Genomic DNA, 19,536 nt, shown 5'->3' with positions numbered 1-19,536 from the left:
GACAAGCCGTTACGTGCGTCTCATATTCATGGAATGGTATGAATTTGAAATGAATAATTAGTCATGTAATTTCTCCTCAGGAATAACTACGCCTCAAACTGGTTGGTGAATTTAATTATTAGCAGCCTTTTTGTTTCCATGTCCCTCTCATTACTGTCAGGATTGATGTAACATAAACTTCATTAAAAATTAAAGCGAGAGTCTTAATTATGAGGCTACACTCACTGAAGTTAGAATTAGCCAACTCAGTGATGTGCAAATGAGAGCATTATTTGAGAAACATGCTGGAAGTAGTTATGCTAATTCCAAGAGTTCACAGTAGCAGACCTTTTCACTTGCAGTTGCATATTCATTGAACACACTATGCAAATTGAATGTAGCGGTCTTAGTAATGCCTTGTTAATTTATTCAGATTTATTAAGTACGACTTGTAAAAAGTACCAATTTAATTACCCTATCTCCTGAAAAGGTAAGTGATGCGGCCAAGGTTTTAAACTGTGTAAATCAGGATTAGTGTGGTTTGATGGAGAAAAAGGGAATGAAAAGGAATCGCTGCTAATGGCAAAGCTTGAGAAACATATTGATTTACATGACCCACGCAAGCAGACAAAAAAAAGCATGTGTGGTGGCATAGCTGAGGTGGGATTCATCATGCATTACCTTAATGTCATGTAGGAAGAGGCTGCTTTCTTCTGAGGTTGAGTTTGTTGTTTTTGGAATATGAATTTAGAACTTTGTGAGGATTACAGTGGTGAAAACATCACAAAGTAAAGGATTTAGTCCGAGTTAATCCATTTAAGCATGACATAAAAGCATGACTCACACTTTAGAGACAGGGAATGAAAAAATAGTCATGTCCTTTACTTTAGTAAAAGTAATGATACAATCCATAATAATGGGAAATGTGTGTATATTTTACTCTGGAAGTGTGTATGGCTTCACTGGCGTGTGTTGTTACCATAACAACTTGCAATTTCTTACATACCAGTTAGGTGAATGTGAGCTCAGTGTCTGTTCAATTCCTATATCAATTCTGTTGATGCACCAGATGGCAAAAATTCCGCTCCACATGCTCTTTGGGTTAATAATATGATGTTTAGAAAATGAATTTTGTTTATAGCATTCAACAACGTTCTCAAAAGCCTGTTGAGTCAAATTTGTAAATTGTGATTTTGGGCAATAAGAAATAAATTGTATTGAATTGAAAAATAAATATAAACTTTTGCTTATTGTCTTTTATCAAAGATCTCCTCTATGACGCCCTCCCTGCAGAAGCCTCAGGGAAATAAACCGACTTGGTAGACATCAACAAGGTATGGTATCCACGCTGTGTAAACTCACATTGGAGAGGTTTTAGTGTCTGCCAGTGACAAAGACTTACAAAAACTATGGAAGTGTTATTCACCGTTGTTATGCAATTCTCTACTTTCCACTATCTTATTCCCTACATTTATTGGCCGAAGACAAACTTTAAATTGCATACTGTTCCAGGTAATTAGAAAACCAATGTACTTTATATTCATCTGCTTTACATTTTAGAATGCTGTAGATATACATTCTGTAAATCTCTATCTTATTATACTGTCAGTTGTGTTGCATGTGCAGGTGCTTTTATGCGGCTTCAACGAAGGACATCTGGGAACATGAGGAACAAAGATCAACTGGGATCAGCTGGGATCTCCCATCACGTGCTGCATGGGATGAAATGTTGAGTATCGGAATAGGATAAAAAATAAGAATGTCTTGAATAGCTGTGGCTTTAGACCTTCGATGGTAATCAAAAGTGAATTTTTGAGGACTCGGTTTAGGTCAACTGCAACCAGAGAAGAGCTTCAATAGTGGCAAGGATGGACCTTTTATTATAGAGGCACACTTTTCACACACTCAAAGAATTTCCACACTTTTTTTTTTTTTTTGGCTAATGAGTGATGTTTTTTTTAGGTTGGGCCATGTAGCACACATGCTTTTCTCCGCTTCCCTCTGTAATGGGAAAATGATATGTGACCCTTTTAAATGCTTCATTTGTATAACCAGTTTATTAGTTGCAAGTGGTTAGATCACAAAGGCCCTGACATAAGAACTGATGTCTCCCACTTGGATTAGATGTTTCCAGCGTCATAGCTGTAGAGATGGAACAGAGTGTTCGTTATGTCTATGACCACCTTTGTTTTAGCATGTTGGGAGAGCAAGGACACGGTCAAAGAACTGACGTGTCTTACATGGACAAGATGTTCCCTGTACCCTGGCTGTAGAGACTCAACAAGATGGTCAAGGTTTCTGTTGACGCCACCGATATCTAAACTTAGGTATAAGAACTGCCTCGATGTGTTGGGGGCAAAAAAGGAGGTTCTTGACAGTCTACTGACCACGTAGCTGTTGTGACCCTCTTTCTCTTGCAAGGAAATAAACAGAGAAAAGACATACTTACGTACGTCTCATTATTGTGACCCTTGACCAAAGGGGAAGACAGGGGCAATTTGCGTATTTATCTGGAAATCGCATAAATGGGACCCTTGACCAAAGGGGAAGACAGGGGCAATTGACAATTGTGACCCTTGACCGAAGGGGAAGATAGGAGGGATTTTGAGAGTTCACTGAAATCGCAAAATCTCAGCCCTTGACCTAACAGGAAGACAGGAACAATATCGGGGTTTTCGGACAGTAATCTGAAAACAGATATTTGCGCCCTTGACCTATATTTATTAATAAATAGTTCTGGTTGGGTTTTAACTTGTATTTTTCCTACGTAAAAGAAAATCAAGACTCATAGTGACGACTATATTTTAAGGAATAAAAAGTATACTTCACCACGCCTGAAAGATGGGTGGTGTACACGGTAAAGGTAAAAAGGAAATGGGTTCTCCGGTGGGACCCATTGTGGATCTGATGAGAAGGAAATATGGAGATCAATCTCTAGAGTTTTTGCCCGAGTGGTCAAAAGATTTTGGGTTCCCTGCAAATGGTTCTTTCAGTAGAATAAAACTGAGCATGTTACGAACAGGCTTAGAGGGAAAAGAGAAGGGTATAAAAACTCAGAGGGTGATAAAAGGCAAAGACTTGGAGGACATTGAGAAACAAAGTAAATGGTTAAAATGGTGGGAGGATGAATGTGAATGTAGAGAAAGGAAACAAATAGTTAAAGAATTGACATGCGCAAAAACCACATTGGTTGAAAAATCAGATCCAAATGTTATTGAACAAAATGGCCGATGTGCTTCTTCTCCCTTGTATCCGAGTCTCACAGGGGCTGGCGGCCCTCTCCTCAACACATGCCCACCACCGTACCCTGCTTCATCTGCGAACCAGCAACCTTCGTCTGCATGGTCACAAGCTCAAAAAGTTCACTACACCCGGCAGAGGGAGGAAAAGGAAGCGGCAGTGAAAGCAGCACAGGAACGACTCCTTGGCGAAGAGGAGGAAAAGAGACAGGCTGCTCTCCTCACTCGATCTCGCTCTCCAGGAGCAACCGGAGGGGACACTTCTGCCATCAACAAACTGATTGCAGAGCAACCATCTACATCAGATGTTGTTTCCCCCTCTTTCGCCCCTGAGGGAGTTCCCCCAGATGCAAAATCTGTGCTCCAAACCCCAATGATTCAAGTACCAGGACACTCAGGTCCCATACTTGTTTTCCGGCCTTGAACTGATACGGACATGAGAGCTGCAATGGCTCATCTCCCGCCGATACAGCACTCGGGAAAAGTGTTTGCTGAAGCATTCATGGACTTCTGTAAGCAATTCCTGCCCAACTTTGCTGAAATTCGACGTGTTCTAATGAGTCACGTGGGTCCGACTCACTACCAAAAGCTCAACCAGCTGGTTGCAGGAGACACCAGTGCGGCCGACGTTGATTGGAGTACAAATCAAAATAAGCCGTACAGAGACGCACTCACGGCTTTGAGCGACGGCATAAAGACATTGTTCCCTGACAAAGTGGATATGACTCCCATCAACAATACCAAGCAGGCAGCGGGTGAGTCCGTCCATGATTACTACCAAAGACTTCTCACAGTGTTTAATCTTAACAGTGGCATTCAACAACCCGCCGTGTTAGGAGACGCTCTGGGGGACGTGGGAATCACACCTGAAGAATGCTTTCATGAATAGACTATTGCCCGACATAAAAATGACTGTGCAGCGTTCTGTGGCTGGAATGGAAGACTCGCGACTCGCGGATGTAAAGAAACATGCTGCGCATGCGCAATCCATGGACATAGAGAGAACTGACCACGAGGGGAAAAGGCGTTCACGTCAGATTGAACTCGCGCAACTGACTATGCTCCAAGCTGTCACTCAACTTGCCAGAAAGACCGCCCACGGGATCCCAACCAATGGGTCGGATTCAGGGGGCGTGGTCTGGGCATGACGAGGGGACGCTCCTCCTGGAACCAGGAGGGATCACAGCTGCATTCCCCCAATGACAATGATACGTGTTTCCGCTGTGGCGCACAAGGACATTGGCACAGATTGACGTGAGGCGGGGGAGAAGGAGGCTGCATGTGAGGAGACGGCAACCATGCTGAGGCTTCACATGATAAGGGAAGTAAAACACACACACACCGCAGCCTGCAATGAAGAAACGCTTTCTGCACTAACTCCCTGCACGCACTCACACACACACACCAGAGCAACAACAAGCTCTCATGGACATCGCAGAGCAATTGAGAACACAACAAGAGCTTTCACTTAAACACACATATGCAAAGTTTTCAGGAAAATCATTTGAAAATATGCCCACCACTATGGTGCAAATTCAAGGGAAACTTTTATCGTTTTTGGTTGATTCGGGGGCTACACATTCTGTAATATAACAAAAGTATTTTCCAGGTCAGAAAACCGGTTTTCTCACAAGGAGCTTCAGGGATGACTATTGTAGAGAGATTTACGGCACCTATGACCAGTACACACACTGACTCAACTGACCCTGAACCAGACATCACAGTAAAACATTCCTTTTTGCTGTCCTCTTGCTGTCCCATTAATCTAATGGGCAGAGACCTCATGTGTTCTTTCGGCATTAGCCTCATCTCCACTCCTACAGGGTTGCAAGTGGTGAGATGCAGAGCCATTGACCAGATGGCAAAGACAGTTATAAGTGATCCAATGTTTGTGTACCAGTGGTGGCTTCCGGTTGACTCACAATCAGAACTGTCCCACCTGGCAGCATCACGCGTCCAGCCTGAGGCAGAGTGCATGGATGCTTCATATCTCCACTGCACTGCTCATGTGTCACATGGGCCAGATAAGCAATATGATGCATTATTTCTACAGGATCTGAATGATCAAATTGCATGTATGACATTGTTTTGGTCCACACTTAAATGTGCTGTTTCCGTTTCTCTCACCCCCTCTCAGCAGCACCTCTTTGATGTGGACTCTTCTTTCCCACACATCTCCTTGTCTAAAGCAGCAACAGACCAATGGAGAGATATGGGACCTTTTGTCGCGGCGTGCGAGGCATTGGCAGATTGGGAGGCTACACCAGATCCACCTGTGATGCGCTCTCCGTCGACAGGCTTCTTTAAACAGCCATTCGCATTTTGCACACCTGCTCTCAGATCTGTTTATGTCATGGATGAAAATAACATATTTTCTGACACACACACTGATACATTTTTGACTAATGTCTCCTCTATTTCTCCTGCCCTCAGTTCTGTTCCAGACACCTTGTGGGCAGCGCATAAATATGACGTGGGACTCATCAAAAAATGTCAACCTGTGGTCATCACTCCTCGATCAGACTTCCGTCCCCACAAACATCAATACCCACTGCGCCAAGAGGCCATAACACCGGTGTTCAACTCCCTCTTAGAGGCCGGAGTCATTGTTCCATGTCCTGACTCGCCGGTAAGAACACCTATTTTTCCAGTTAAAAAGATCAGAGATGCAGGCAAACCAACTGAGTGGCGCTTCGTGCAGGACCTAAAAGCAGTTAATGCAGCCGTCCACGCACGAGCCCCAAATGTTTCATTATGGCACAGGTTCCACCTGATGCTCGATGGTTTTCCGTGGTTGACCTCTCAAATGCTTTTTTCAGTGTCCCTGTGGACATTGACAGTCAGTTTTGGTTTGCGTTTAATTTCAATGGCAAGCCTTACACTTTCACACGCTTGTGTCAGGGCTACACAGAATCACCTACGATCTACAACGAGGCACTCAGGGAAAGTTTGGAGAGCCTCACTTTGTCTCCAGGAACAGCTCTTTTGCAGTATGTTGATGACTGTTTAATTGCAGCTCCAACACAAAAGCAGTGTGAACAGGACACACTCAAATTGCTTCAACACTTAGCAGCGGAAGGACACAAGGCCAGCCTATCCAAACTACAGTTTGTTTCACAGAACGTTCATTTCCTAGGCCATAACATTTCCGTTGAAGGGAAGACACTATCACCAAAACGCATTGCCTCAATTGTAACACTTCCCAAACCACAAACCAAGAAACAGATGATGTCATTTTTGGGCATGTGTTCCTACTGTAGGTCATTTATTCCAAATTACTCCCAGCTCGAGCAACCTCTGTCCACATTGGGAAAAATCTCAGCGCGCATGATAAAATTCAGTGGCTCCCTGCAGCCTCTCAAGCTTTCACGGACATGAAATGCGCGTTACAAGTTCCTCTGACTTTGGGTCTTCCTGATCCTCACGAACCGTTCACACAAACCGTTGACGAACGTTCTGGCTGTATGACATCAGTGCTTCTACAATCCCATGGCGATAAACAACGACCAGTAGCTTATTTCTCCAAAACTCGATACGGTAGCAGCAGGCTTACCACAGTGCCTTCGAGCTGTGGCAGCCGCTGAAAAGGCTCTTACAGCCTCTCGTGACATTGTAGGCTATGCTACGCTAACATTATTGGTTCCACATTCGGTTTCACTAATTCTTCTCGAACAGAAGCATTTATCTGCAGCGCGTTACCTTCGATATCACACATGTCTCCTGACAAGCCGAATGTTACAGTAAAACGCTGCAATGTCCTCAATCCTGCATCTCTTCTCCCCACTCCGGGGGATGGAGAGGAGCATAATTGTTTGGCTGAGCTGGAAGCTCAGTGCACACCTCGACCAGACCTCGCAGATACACCTCTGCTCAACAGTGACATGGTAATGTATGTTGACGTAATGTATGCTTCACGGGATCCCCTGACTGGTTCTAATCTTGTGGGTTTCTCTGTTGTTTCAGACTCAGCTGTTCTGTGTTCCGGCCCTCTTCCATGTCACCTGTCACGGCTGTCACCGTTGTCTGTATTTTTCTGTCTTGTCTTGCCTGTACCAAGTAGGCTGTGCGGCCCTGTGGACTGAAGCCCCGCCTACTTCCTGGTTTCGGTGGAGCTCTGTCAGGCTCACTACAGGTCCACCCATTGGTCCACCCTGTCCCAGCGCATCCAATGGCATGTCGCCACCTCAGCCTTACCACCAGCTCTTAAGGAGAGCCCACCAGTGGCTCGGGGCAGCTCGTCATGGCAGGTTGACTTGTGTGCCTTCTGTGTTTGTATTTGAGTGCAACTGAGTCAAGTACTGTGTTTTGGTTCTTGTGTGTTTTTACCAGCACGGGGCTGGCAAAAAGGGGGGAGTTAGGGTAAGAGTCGGTACTGATTCACCACACGTAGTTTTGTGCCTGTTAGCTTCATAGGTGTAGTGGGTGCTGTGCTCTTTGTGTTTTTTGGTAAGCGCCTACTGTTTGTTTAAATATAATATTCAGGCATAGTCCTCCTTTTGGGGATCTCTTTTATTTAACTTGGTTTGACTTTTTCACAGCACCCTTATCCACTCTCCTTTTGTTTGTTGTTACCTGCCTGTCTACCTCTGGTTGCAAATAAACACTACCTTTTTACAACCGACCAGGTTCTGCCCATATGTTTATGGTCCCCTCACCCCTAGACCACCCGGGGGTTGTAACATATATGGGGGCTCGTCCGGGATCCCTTTCTAGAGGAATCCCAATTGGCAGAGATTGGTCGCGTAGTCAATTTGTGTGACTAGCCGGAGCGGAGTACGGTAATGAGGTGCCGCTTGCCTGAGTGAGGGACTCATGGCTGCTGCCCAGTTTGACCTTGAAGCTTTCCTAAGCCAGCCCTCAGTGGAGCAGTTTAATGTGTGTCGGAAAGATGATTTGCTCCAGTTAGCAGCCCACTTTGGCATCTCGGTTCCCAAAACTATTCTTAAAAGGGTGTTAAAACCTATGCTATCGTTAGCATTAGTCAAGAGGGGGATAATTGTAGTGCCAGAGCTGCCAGAGAAAGAGCTCATGTTGCTGGTTCAGATGCCAAAGGGGAGGTCACGCCTACCCCTGACCATGCTACAGACGTATCGGATACCGACAGAGCAGGTGAGAGGCCTGCGACTCCTCTCACCCTGCCCAGGTTTGATCCTTCCTCTGTTAGTAGTGCTCAAACGCTAGGAGGAGCGCGGCTAAAGGTTCGCCTTGCCCGCCTCCAGTATGACGCACAAGACAGGGAACGCCAGATGCATTTCCAACTCGAAGTACGGCGAATGGAGATTGAGGCTGACCAGGCGGTGCGCCTGCGGACACTAGAGCTCGAGAGCGCCAACGCAGCCATGGCTGGTGGGGCCGTGGGTTCTGGTGGTACAGCTTCTCTCCCCCTCTCATCCAAATTGGACTCGGTAAGTCCAGGATTTGATGCAAAAATATTGCTTTAGTACCTTTCTTCCGAGAAGCTGAAGTGGACTCGTACTTTCAGGTTTTTGAGCGAATAGCCTTGGCATTAAAATGGCCGTCTGAGGTCTGGTCTTTATTGTTGCAGTGCAAGCTACAAGGCAAAGCAGAGGAGGCTATCGCTTCCCTTTCTGTAGAGGATAGTACAGACTATGAGACAGTGAAATCAGCAATCTTGCGAATTTATGAGCTTGTGCCCGAAGCTTACCGACAAAAGTTCCGGTCACATAAGAAACCAGCAGCGTTACACAGAGTTTGCCCGAGAGAAACCATACTCTTTGACCGGTGGCTTGAGTCATCTAGTGTAGCTGGGTTCACTTAGGGAACTTTGCTTAGTAGAGGAGCTTAAAGCTTAAATGAGCTTAAATGAACAAAAAGTGTTAACGTTATCTGCTGCAGCTACGTTAGCGGATGAGTACATGCTAATCCACAAACCAGCCTTTCCTCAGGTTGTAGACAGTGCCCGCCGCGGAAATCTAAACCAGTCTAATCCTCCTAGGCACCCCAGTCTGAAGGAAGAAGAGTGCCGTTGTTTTTATTGTCATAAGAGTGGACATGTTATTGCTGATTGTATGACTTTGAAACGCAAAGATCAGCTGTCATCGCATGTGCATCAGCCCAAAGGTGTCGGGTTAAATAACGATTTGCGAAGCCCTAAACTAAACTGTGACAACCAAAGTGAGGTTGATTCCTGTTTTTGCCCATTTGTACTCGAAGCCCTTATTTCACTGACAGGATTGCCAGCAGACCAGCAGTCTGGTAAAGTGCTACGAGACACCGCCTGTTCCCAATCAGTGGTGTTGGCTTCTGCGTTACCCTTTTCAGCTGAATCCACTTGTGGATTCGCGTCCGTCTTAAGAGGCATTGAAATGGGATATGTGCCTCGGCCTGTGCATAAGGTACAAATCTAGTCTGATCTCGTCAATGGGTTTTTCCCAGTAGCAGTGTGTGATGAACTTCCCATACAGGGTATTGTGCTGCTCCTGGGAAATGACATAGCCGGGGGTAATGTTACTCCAACTTTGGAAGTGTGCGATGTACCAAGGGTTCCTGGCTGCAGCACAGAGTTACCCAAAGTATTTCCGGCCTGTGTCGTCACTCGTGCGCAGGCACGCCAGTTGGCGTTCGAGTCGGATATTTCGCTAGCTGATACAGTGTTTTGTGAGCCTTTTCAGACCGCTGATCCAACTCCAGTGAAGGAGCCAGCGTTGGTGGAGTGCGAGACCGAAACGTCCCCTTCCTCCCCACCACTGCCAGCTACAAGAGAACGCTTGGCCGTGGCTCAGAGAGAGGATCCAACCTTACGGGCCTGCTTCAGGAATGTGGTGAGTGACAGCAATACAGCAAGCGGTGAAAAAGTAGCGTTTTACCTAGAAAATGGTGTGTTAATGCGGAGATGGTCTTCAGGGGTAACTCCAGATGCAGATTGGCAAAGAGTGCATCAGATTGTAGTGCCTTCAGTTTACAGACAGCATGTCTTATCGGTCGCCCATGAAAGTAAATGGTCAGCCCACTTAGGAGTCACTAAGACTTATCAGTCAGTGTTGCAACATTTCTTCTGGCCTGGGTTGAAGACCGATACAGCTACGTTTTGCCGTAGTTGTCATGTATGTCAGATGACCGGGAAGCCTAACCAAAAAGTTTCCCCTGTCCCTCTACATCCCATACCTGTGATTGAAGCACCTTTTGGCAGAGTGATTATCGACTGCGTAGGTCCTTTGCCACGCACTAAGAACGGCAAACAATACCTGTTCACGATGATGTGTGCCGCTACTCACTTCCCTGAGGCTGTCCCACTCCGTAACATCACTGCAAAGAGCATAGTTAGGGTGCTAACTAAATTCTTTTCAACTTTCGGTTTACCCCGTGTAGTACAGTCGGACCAAGGCTCTAATTTCCAGTCCAGGCTGTTTAAACAGATACTAGGGACGCTCAATGTACGCCATGTTGTTTTGTCTGCATACCATCCTGAGTCACAGGGTGCGCTAGAACGGTGGCACCAGACGTTAAAGTCTATGCTTAAGAAACATTGCCATGACAATGGCACTGACTGGGACGAGAGCACTCCATTCGTTTTGTTCGCTGCTCGCGACGCTGTACAGGAATCACTAGAATTCAGCCCTGCCCAGCTGGTGTTTGGACATACACTCCGTGGTCCTCTGCAAACATTGCATGACCAGTTTCTGTCGTTGCAGGGCGTTCCCGCACAAAACGTGCTAGATTATGTTAGTCAGTTCCGCGAGCGACTGCACAGAGCTAATGCCCTCGCTAAGCACATGTTGACTACCGCACAAACCGCTATGAAACGGAATTACGATCGTTCCGCTGTGGAACGTACCTTCAGTGTCTTGGCGCTACTACCAGTACCAGGCACCACGTTGTCCGCCAAGTTCTCAGGGCCATATGAGGTTCACGAAAGGCTCAGTGACACTGACTATGTGCTAAGCACCCCTGATCGGCGTAGGAAAACACGTGTGTGCCACATCAACATGCTAAAACTTTATCATGCCAGGAATAAGGGCCCAGACTCCGAGGTTACTGCTAGGGGGTGCAGACCGCACTCAGTTATTGGGAAACCTCAGCCTGGAGTGGTAGCATTAACTGTGTCTGACCCTATGCCTTTACCAGACGTCGACGATGTGCGGCCGCGTTGTCCCGTCTATCCAGGATCCCGTCTCACTAACTCGGAGGCGATTGAGGCATTACCTACCTGCTTACCACATCTGTCCCATGCCCAAAGGCAGGACGTGATAGAGTTAATTACGCAGTTTCCAAGCTTGTTCAGTGACGTTCCAGGCAGAACTAACGAAGTAAAACATGATGTTGAACTAACAAACCCGCGTCCCATTAAGCAGCATCCGTACCGTGCAAATGTAATGAGGCGTGAAGTAATGAAAGGTGAGGTAGAGTACCTCCTCCAGCATGGCCTTGCCAAGCCTAGTTCCAGTCCATGGAGTTCTCCATGTCTTGTGGAAAAGAAGTCTGATGGTTCTGCTACCTTCCAGAGATTAATAAACACCGTGCTAGCCGGTGTTAGAAACTGTAATGCCTATATGGATGATCTCATTCTCTACTCAAATACCTGGGAGAGTCACATGCTCACCCTCTCGGAAGTGTTTTCTCGCCTTGCCCACACCAACCTTACCATTAACCTCGCTAAATGTGAGTTTGGAAAGGCCACTTTCTAGACCTATCTAGGCCATCAAGTTGGACCAAGGTCAAGTTCGTCCAGTGGAAGCAAAAGTAGAAGCTATTTCTTCAAGTCCAGTTCCAGTCACTCGTAAAGCGTTGCGCTCGTTTCTCGGTCTGGCTGGTTACTACAGAGCTTTTTGTAGGAACTTCTCGTCTGTGGTCGAACCGTTGACCAGGTTGCTTAGCCCTAAAGTCGACTTTATGTGGACCCCAGAGTGTCAAGTCGCGTTCGATAGTGCTTCTCAGCCCAAGCAGCAGAATTAATCGCGCGGAATTAATCAACAGAAGCTTGTAAACTAGCTAAGGATAAAACGACAACCATTCACACTGATTCCAAATACACTTTTGCCGTGGTGCATTATTTTGGCGCGCTGTGGAAACACAGACATTTTCTCAAATCAGATGGCAAACCAGTGTTACACCACACTCTTATAGCAGAACTATTGGATGCCATTTTGTTGCCAACAGCTATTGCCGTTTGTAAATGTGCATGACATCGCAAAGGGGAATGAGCGAGCAGACTTAGCTGCAAAAGCGGCTGCTAGACGTCCTCTTCCCAAACCATCACGCCCAGTTCCTGCCATGTGTTCTCTTCCCTCCTCTCTTGCAGCCGTGCAGTCCCTCTCTACTTCAGATGAGAGACGTTTTTGGTTCTCCTCCGACTCCAAATTCATAGACGGCATCTGGTATGGTCCGAATGGTAATCCATGCTTACCTAAACATTTCTTCCCCCACTATGCGAAATTGACTCATGGGTAGACCACGTGTCAAAAGGGGGAATGTTAAGTATCATTGATGCAACATGGTTCACAAAAGGCTTTGCAGCTTACGCACAAAGGTTCTGCCAAGCGTGCATAACATGTGCAACTCACAATATAGGTCGTTCAGTACAGGTGTCACATCACGCAGCACATCCACCGCCTGCAAGACCGTTTGAACATGTAATGATGGATTTTGTGGAACTCTCCCCATCGGAAGGTAAGAAACACTGTCTTGTAATGGTAGACATGTGGTCCAAATGGGTTGAGGTGTTTCCCTCCACACTGCATGAAAAGTGAGATTTTCGTCCCCGTAAACGCCCGGAAATCTCCCTAATTTCCGACAATTTCCGACAATTTGCAAGCCGCACACGTCGCGTTTGTCTGTGCCACAAATTGTCGGAAACGAACCATGACGTAGGTGGAGAGCTGGCGGAGGTGCGAATGGCCCGAATTAGCATATGAATGCAGCGAAACCGCGGGTGGCCGAGCCGAGCGGGCTTGAATATCCTTACTCCTTATTGGATGAAACCACAACTTACTAACAAATAAAATCACTCGTGATTGGCAGCAAAACCACACCTGGGCAGACAAGGCTTGAGTTTCCTTGATCATGATTGGATGAAACCACAACTTTCAATCACTCGTGATTGGTTGGCAGATCTGTCGCTACTGGTCACCCGCCTCATTTTATTTATATATATTTATATATTCATATTATGCTGTATATTCATTTCATGGTTATCTTATGTAGGCTACTACACTATTATTAGGATACCAACCAGGACATCAATGAATTTATAGAGAAAAGTAACATTTACACACAATCAACAACTATATACAAAGTGAGGATCTGCCCACACTTGGGTAACGGCGGTTTAAAAACTACAGCTCAGTAAACTGTCCGTTTGCCTCCTCGGGGTTGTAGACCGTCACTGGCGCCGTGTTTTCCGAGGCAGGTCTGTTGTGCAGGCGCCTCGTGTGTGTGGCGACCGTACAATCCACCCCGAGACCCCGCCAACAACGCCGTCCCCTTCGTCCGACGTGAGCTCTACGGTGTCGGATTTCCAGAGTTCCACCTCGTCATCAGCCAGCACACTTTGTCTCGATTCCAGCAGCTGTAAAAACAATAATGAATCAGTACTGTGCGATGCGATGCGTATGGACACAACACATCTATCAATGCACCTGAAAAAAGTCAGCAAATAAACTCTGACCCTCTTTCTTCTCGCTCGACTCCGCGTTGAATCCTTCGCAGCTTCCGCAGGCAATGAGTGTTCCGGCTGAACCTGAAGCTCCTGCGTCCCGTCTCAAAATACGTCTCACAGGCGGCTGGAAAATAATTAAATGAGTGTGGTATGAATTAAAAAAAATCAAACGCAAGTCACAGTAACATTTAACAAAGAAGGAGAAACAGTAAACAGTGTCACTTACACACAATGACGTCGTCTAAATCTGGACTTTTGCCGGAGCAAATACGAGGTCACCGTCTCATTATGAGGCGAGATTAGTCTGTGAAAACAAAATGTACAGTTATGATCGGTATCTATACGTGTATATTCCCTTATACCGCAGAATGAAAGCATATTCTTTAAATCTGACCCTTGCTCCGGTTCGTGGCGCCTGTAATTCGTCTCGGAGTTGTGAAGACGGCGCACCGCTTCCTGTAAACGACACGGCAAAGAAAACACACTTTAATAAAGCTGTTTCTGCTCACTTGTAAGGCTACTAGGCTACTCTTAGCTTTCGTTTTAGGCTACGCTACTTTTAGCTTAGCTTGCAGTCATCGAACGTATTCTTACCGCTATCTTGGGATTGTGCGCCCGTCTCCTCTTCTTTGAGTCGGTTCCTCTCCTCCATGAACAGAAACCCGCAGAGTCCCGACTGCTCCAGTGGAGCGAACCGCTCGTTGATATCGGCAGTTTGTTGTTGGAGTTGACGAGACAATCCACTGAGAGCATTCAGCAGCTTCTTCTCGTCTGTCTGCGGACTGGGGGAAAGTTGGTGACCGCGGAGAGGAGTTGAAGGCGAGTTGAGCGCGAGACGTCGTCCAGCTATTATTCACGAAGCAGCAAAAACCAAACAAAGTAACTGGAGATACAGTTCTTCTGAATATAGTAACACACACGTGTCTGTTTGTATGCTCGTCTTGCAAGTACTGCTGTATCAGTCATGCCTATGACCTCACACGTGATTGGACGAGGAGTCAAAGGGTCCTCCAATCACATACGAGGTTATTGTTATACGGAAGGACCAGTATTTTAGGAAGACAAATGGTTGGGACTTTGAAACAGCTGATATGCTTTATGTAAAGCAGTGTTTTGGTGTCAGCAGAACGACTTTCCCTAGAAAACTGTACAGTGGTGCCTCTTTCTCCATTCCACCAGACACTCTTGGATGAGTCTGACAGACATGCAATGTTGACAATGTATCATCAGATGTACCCTTGTGTCACTGAGGTTGAATGTTTTGCCATGACATGTAAACGGGTAACATATATGAATTTAACTTACTCAATTGATAGATGGAGAGCATAAAGGTCAGCATGTGTTCATGCTAAGTGGTGTGGAAACACTAACAGTTTTGAGGAACCCGTCCTTGACCCTCTAGCAGAACTGCGACCAGCCATTCATTATAAAGCGGTTTATAGTTGTTAATGTTGTGTCAAAGGGTACGGCATTTAAACATGTTCGTGCACACGTTTCCTGGCTTCATCTCCACCCGGACAGACATTTTTATGGAAAGCCAATAGAAGTTTGGTGCTTGCAGGGAACAGACATGTCATACCCAGCATCATTTCTGCCAGTTGAGCGCATTGCTAGAAGATGTGTGGTTAATATATCCTCTGTGCATTTAAGTAAGACCAAAGAAAAGGTCACTGTAGTCCTGCCACTATGCACTGTAGTTGAGCTCTAGGAGACTGTGATCTCTGCAGACCCCTCATGCTGATTCAAATGTTGTTTACATGGAATGCTCATTTTACCTTGATTAAAACTAATTTTTTAAAGAAGTTATTTTTTGTATCTTTTTTACATAACATTTGCCATTTCTAATGGCGTACACAGTAATCTAGCATATTTGAATTAAATAAATCAATTCAAGCTAAAATGTAAGAGTCTATAATTAGGCTACTGAGCCTGATCTATTTGTACCAGAGATTTTCTTACCTTTTAAAAAAATGTCACCTGGGCTAAAACTCCCTCTGCGACCCTGATTTGCATTTGTTTAGCTCACAGCATTTTCATTTACATGTCAAAGCCTCCCCTAGAATTAGGAGGAGAGGGGTCATGGGGGGACAACTGCCAAGGGAGGCCCACATCAATTTCTGACAATTTCTGGCAGTTTTCGGCTTTGCCCGCAAATTGCCGCAAACCTGAAATTCCACGACAATTTACAGTGCCGCATACTGCCGAAAATCCCACTTTTCATGCAGTGCCAGTAAGCCTCCACAGTGGCTAAAGGCTTGATTTCAGAGATCATTCCCCGCTGGGGAATCCCAAGCAAAATCTCTAGCGACAATGGTTCACATTTTGTCAACCAAGCAATCGCAGAATTAAGTGCATACCTGGGTATTGACTTAAAAACACACTGCACATACCACCGAGCTAGTGGAGGAGCGGTAGAGAGAGAGAATGGAACATTGAAAACAAAACTGGCCAAATGTTGCACAGACACAGGTCTACCGTGGACAAAAGCACTGCCATTGGTTTCTGATGTACATGCGGATGAGGAAACGAACACGCAACAACCTAAGCCCATTTGAAATCCTTTTCGCAGTTCCTCCTGTTGTGTTCAAAAACAACTGGTTGCCGGTTACCTTTTCGATGGCGCCGTGTGAGTGAAGAAAATCGATCGCTGGGCTTTGTTCAGATCAGCTGTTCCTCCGTCCGTCCATTGCTCTCCATCACGTCGGGGTCACCAAATTGTTGTGTTCAAAAATGAAGAAACGCCGGACGGACAGAGGTCATCGCTGATCGAAAGGTTCCAATCAAATGTATTTAATAAAGGAGATGGCGTTGCGGTAAAAAGAACATCTCAGCTGAGGAGCCGCTGGTCTCAGCGACCAACAGGCCCCAGGTCAGACCATCCCTAGTGCCCGTCTGTCGCCTCCACCAGTGAACTCGAGAACAATGGTTGCTACAGGTATTTATAACAATGCTTAAAGGTGTGAAAGTCAGTGTCCACACCTCTGGGAGTGGTCTTCTGGTGAGTTCAATGTAATTCGGGATTTCGAATGATCCTTAGTCAATATCAGTTGTTGTGCAAGTATTACATGCATGCATTCCAGTTGATTACATTACATCAAATACAATCATAACTGCATCAATATTATTCTATTACAGTTGCAGATTTACAGTGGTTTTACAATATTGTCATTACTTTATGGATTACACAGTTTCAGAATCATGGCTGTATTCTGGTGTACACTATATGCATTTTTATTAATTTTATGAACCGAGTCGTATATTTGTTTCTAATATCCTACACTCCCCATATAGCTGTGGAAGCTCCAGGAACACCACTCCCTTCCACCACAATGTGCGAGAATGGCATGTTAACCTATTGCATTCGACTGTCTTCCACTTTGTCTGATGTAAGAAAACAGGTTGTAGCTGCACTTCCGAGAGAAGCAACGGGTCCACTACACCGACTGCAACCAGGTGACTTCGTGGTGGTGAAGGACTTCAGGAGGGAAAGTTGGAAAGCTAAACGGTGGCAGGGTCCATTCTAGATTCTCCTGGTCACCCAAACAGCGGTCAAGGTAGCTGAAAGGGCAACTTGGGTCCACGCATCCCATTGCAAGAAGGTTCCAGATCCAGTACCAGCAGTGGGCTCAGGCGCCCCTACCTCCACAACAAGTGTCAATCAACCGACACCACCGATCCAGTGACCACGGACGGGCAGTTGACCGTCAGACACACAGTGCATTGTGATCTGTGTTGACTGTCTACAACGCGGATGCCTCACAAAAAAGAAGGTGGTCAGACGCCACATCCCAACGTGTACCTGCGGACCAACACAAGAAGAAGAACACGGCCAGGACCCCTCCACATAGACACAGTAGTCGTTTGCGCCACGACAGTTTTATTCATATTATTGCTTGCTTCAGTTTCATTGTATCTCAGCATCTTTTTGTGATTCCGCAGTCCGCTACCTAAAGAGTGGTTCTCTCTTATCATGGAACGACAGCGCTCATGGAACCCCCTCAGACGACTGGGGGGGACTCGTGTAACCATGTGTTTATTTGCAGGTGTCACTTTATTTGTGTTGATTCCATATTTTGTCCTCCATCTAGAAACATTTAGACGACTTAATTGACCGACGCAACAACTCAACTCACTCTAACTCGACCCTTCGCAACCGCACCAAGCGAGCACTGACCCGCATGCCGGGACAGCATATTCTATATCTGTATGGTGTGATAGGGAATCAAGTTCCGGTATTGTGATTTAAATATGTTTTCATTTCTTTTTTATTTCAATACTGTACATATGACATCTGGGGTGTAACGCTCAAATCCTGTGAGATGGTTTCCAGTCTTTTTCTTCTCCTAACAGATTTCTTCCTATTTTCCCCCATTTCAGAGGGTTTTTTTAGGGAGTTTTTGTTCTGTGGCAGGTAAAGTTTTGTGAGCGATATTCAGATGTTCATGTTTTGTGATATTTGATGTGGTAAATATCAGATGGTAAATTTTTAGAGTAGGCATTCTAAATTGATGCATAGTGTGTGATTATTATGTAATCAAAAGATGAGATGGAACAGAGTGTTCGTTATGTCTATGACCACCTTTGTTTTAGCATGTTGGGAGAGCAAGGACACGGTCAAAGAACTGACGTGTCTTACATGGACAAGATGTTCCCTGTACCCTGGCTGTAGAGACTCAACAAGATGGTCAAGGTTTCTGTTGACGCCACCGATATCTAAACTTAGGTATAAGAACTGCCTCGATGTGTTGGGGGCAAAAAAGGAGGTTCTTGACAGTCTACTGACCACGTAGCTGTTGTGACCCTCTTTCCCTTGCAAGGAAATAAACGGAGAAAAGACATACTTGACTCAGAGCCTTTGTTTCTTACTTAACGATTGTCTGTGCAAAATCTTCCACCACACCTCTACTTTTTTTAAGACATTTTTCGGCTCTTTTAGCCATTTCACTTTATTATTTGTTACGTTGGGTATCGTAGCGAGTGAATGTGGCTCACAGGTAGAGTGGATTGTTTGCAGTTTGATCCCAGGCTCCCAAATTGCCCCCTATTGTTTCACCATATGAGCGTTTGGATTGGTTTGAAGACTAGAAAGGTACAATAAAGTAAGACAACTCCATGTCCGTTTACCATTTATCAATGAAAACCGTGACAATTAAAGTCTAAAAGGGCCTTACATGTAAGTCACTTACAGTCTTCATTATTACACAAGGCACATTTTGATGACAATGATGAGGTTATTTATGTCTTTTCGATTTTTCGATTTCTCTCGATTCTCTCTGGAACGATTCGGTCTCGATTCAGAAAAGTTAATAATCAATTTAAAAAAAAAAAAAATTCCATCTTCTGCGGGATATTTGCTCGCTCGCGGAGCGTGAACTTCCTCGCTCGCTTCCTCCTTAGTCTCTGCTTTGACAGTAAGGGGGCAGAGCCAGTGACCATGGTCCCTACACATGATTGGTTACAAACCGCGTCTTTGGATTGGCTGGAGTGATGCATTCACACAACTATAGAAGCTCATTTCTGCACTAATGTAAGGGGATAAAAATTATGAGGAAAAACGTTGTCAAAAAACTAACGCCCCCGCGGCCCGGTGGTTGGGGACCACTGCCGTAGATGACAACCAGCTATAACCTTTCATTTACCATCATTACCGGCACATTAAGAGCAATGCGTCCAGCTCGCAGACCGGTCCGTTGTCTGAATCTG

The 19,536-nt window shown here is 45.6% G+C and overlaps 1 long non-coding RNA gene across 2 annotated transcripts; it reads left to right on the top strand.

The window, feature by feature from the left end:
- The first annotated feature begins 2,719 nt into the window (after nucleotides 1-2,719).
- LOC120812794 (uncharacterized) lies at nucleotides 2,720-18,671 on the top strand. Of its 2 annotated transcripts, XR_013454759.1 has the most exons (3): nucleotides 4,433-7,102; nucleotides 7,182-10,000; nucleotides 17,225-18,671. It is a non-coding gene; the product is annotated as an uncharacterized LOC120812794 (long non-coding RNA). The 2 variants fall into 2 exon arrangements; XR_013454758.1 differs by having other exon boundaries at nucleotides 2,720-10,000.
- The last annotated feature ends 865 nt before the right edge of the window (nucleotides 18,672-19,536 follow it).

Source organism: Gasterosteus aculeatus, chromosome Y (genome assembly GCF_964276395.1).
Source record: "Gasterosteus aculeatus chromosome Y, fGasAcu3.hap1.1, whole genome shotgun sequence".
Lineage (NCBI taxonomy): Eukaryota > Metazoa > Chordata > Actinopteri > Perciformes > Gasterosteidae > Gasterosteus > Gasterosteus aculeatus.
Note: the sequence above shows the minus strand (reverse complement) of the source record. Positions and strands in the feature narration are given on the sequence as shown.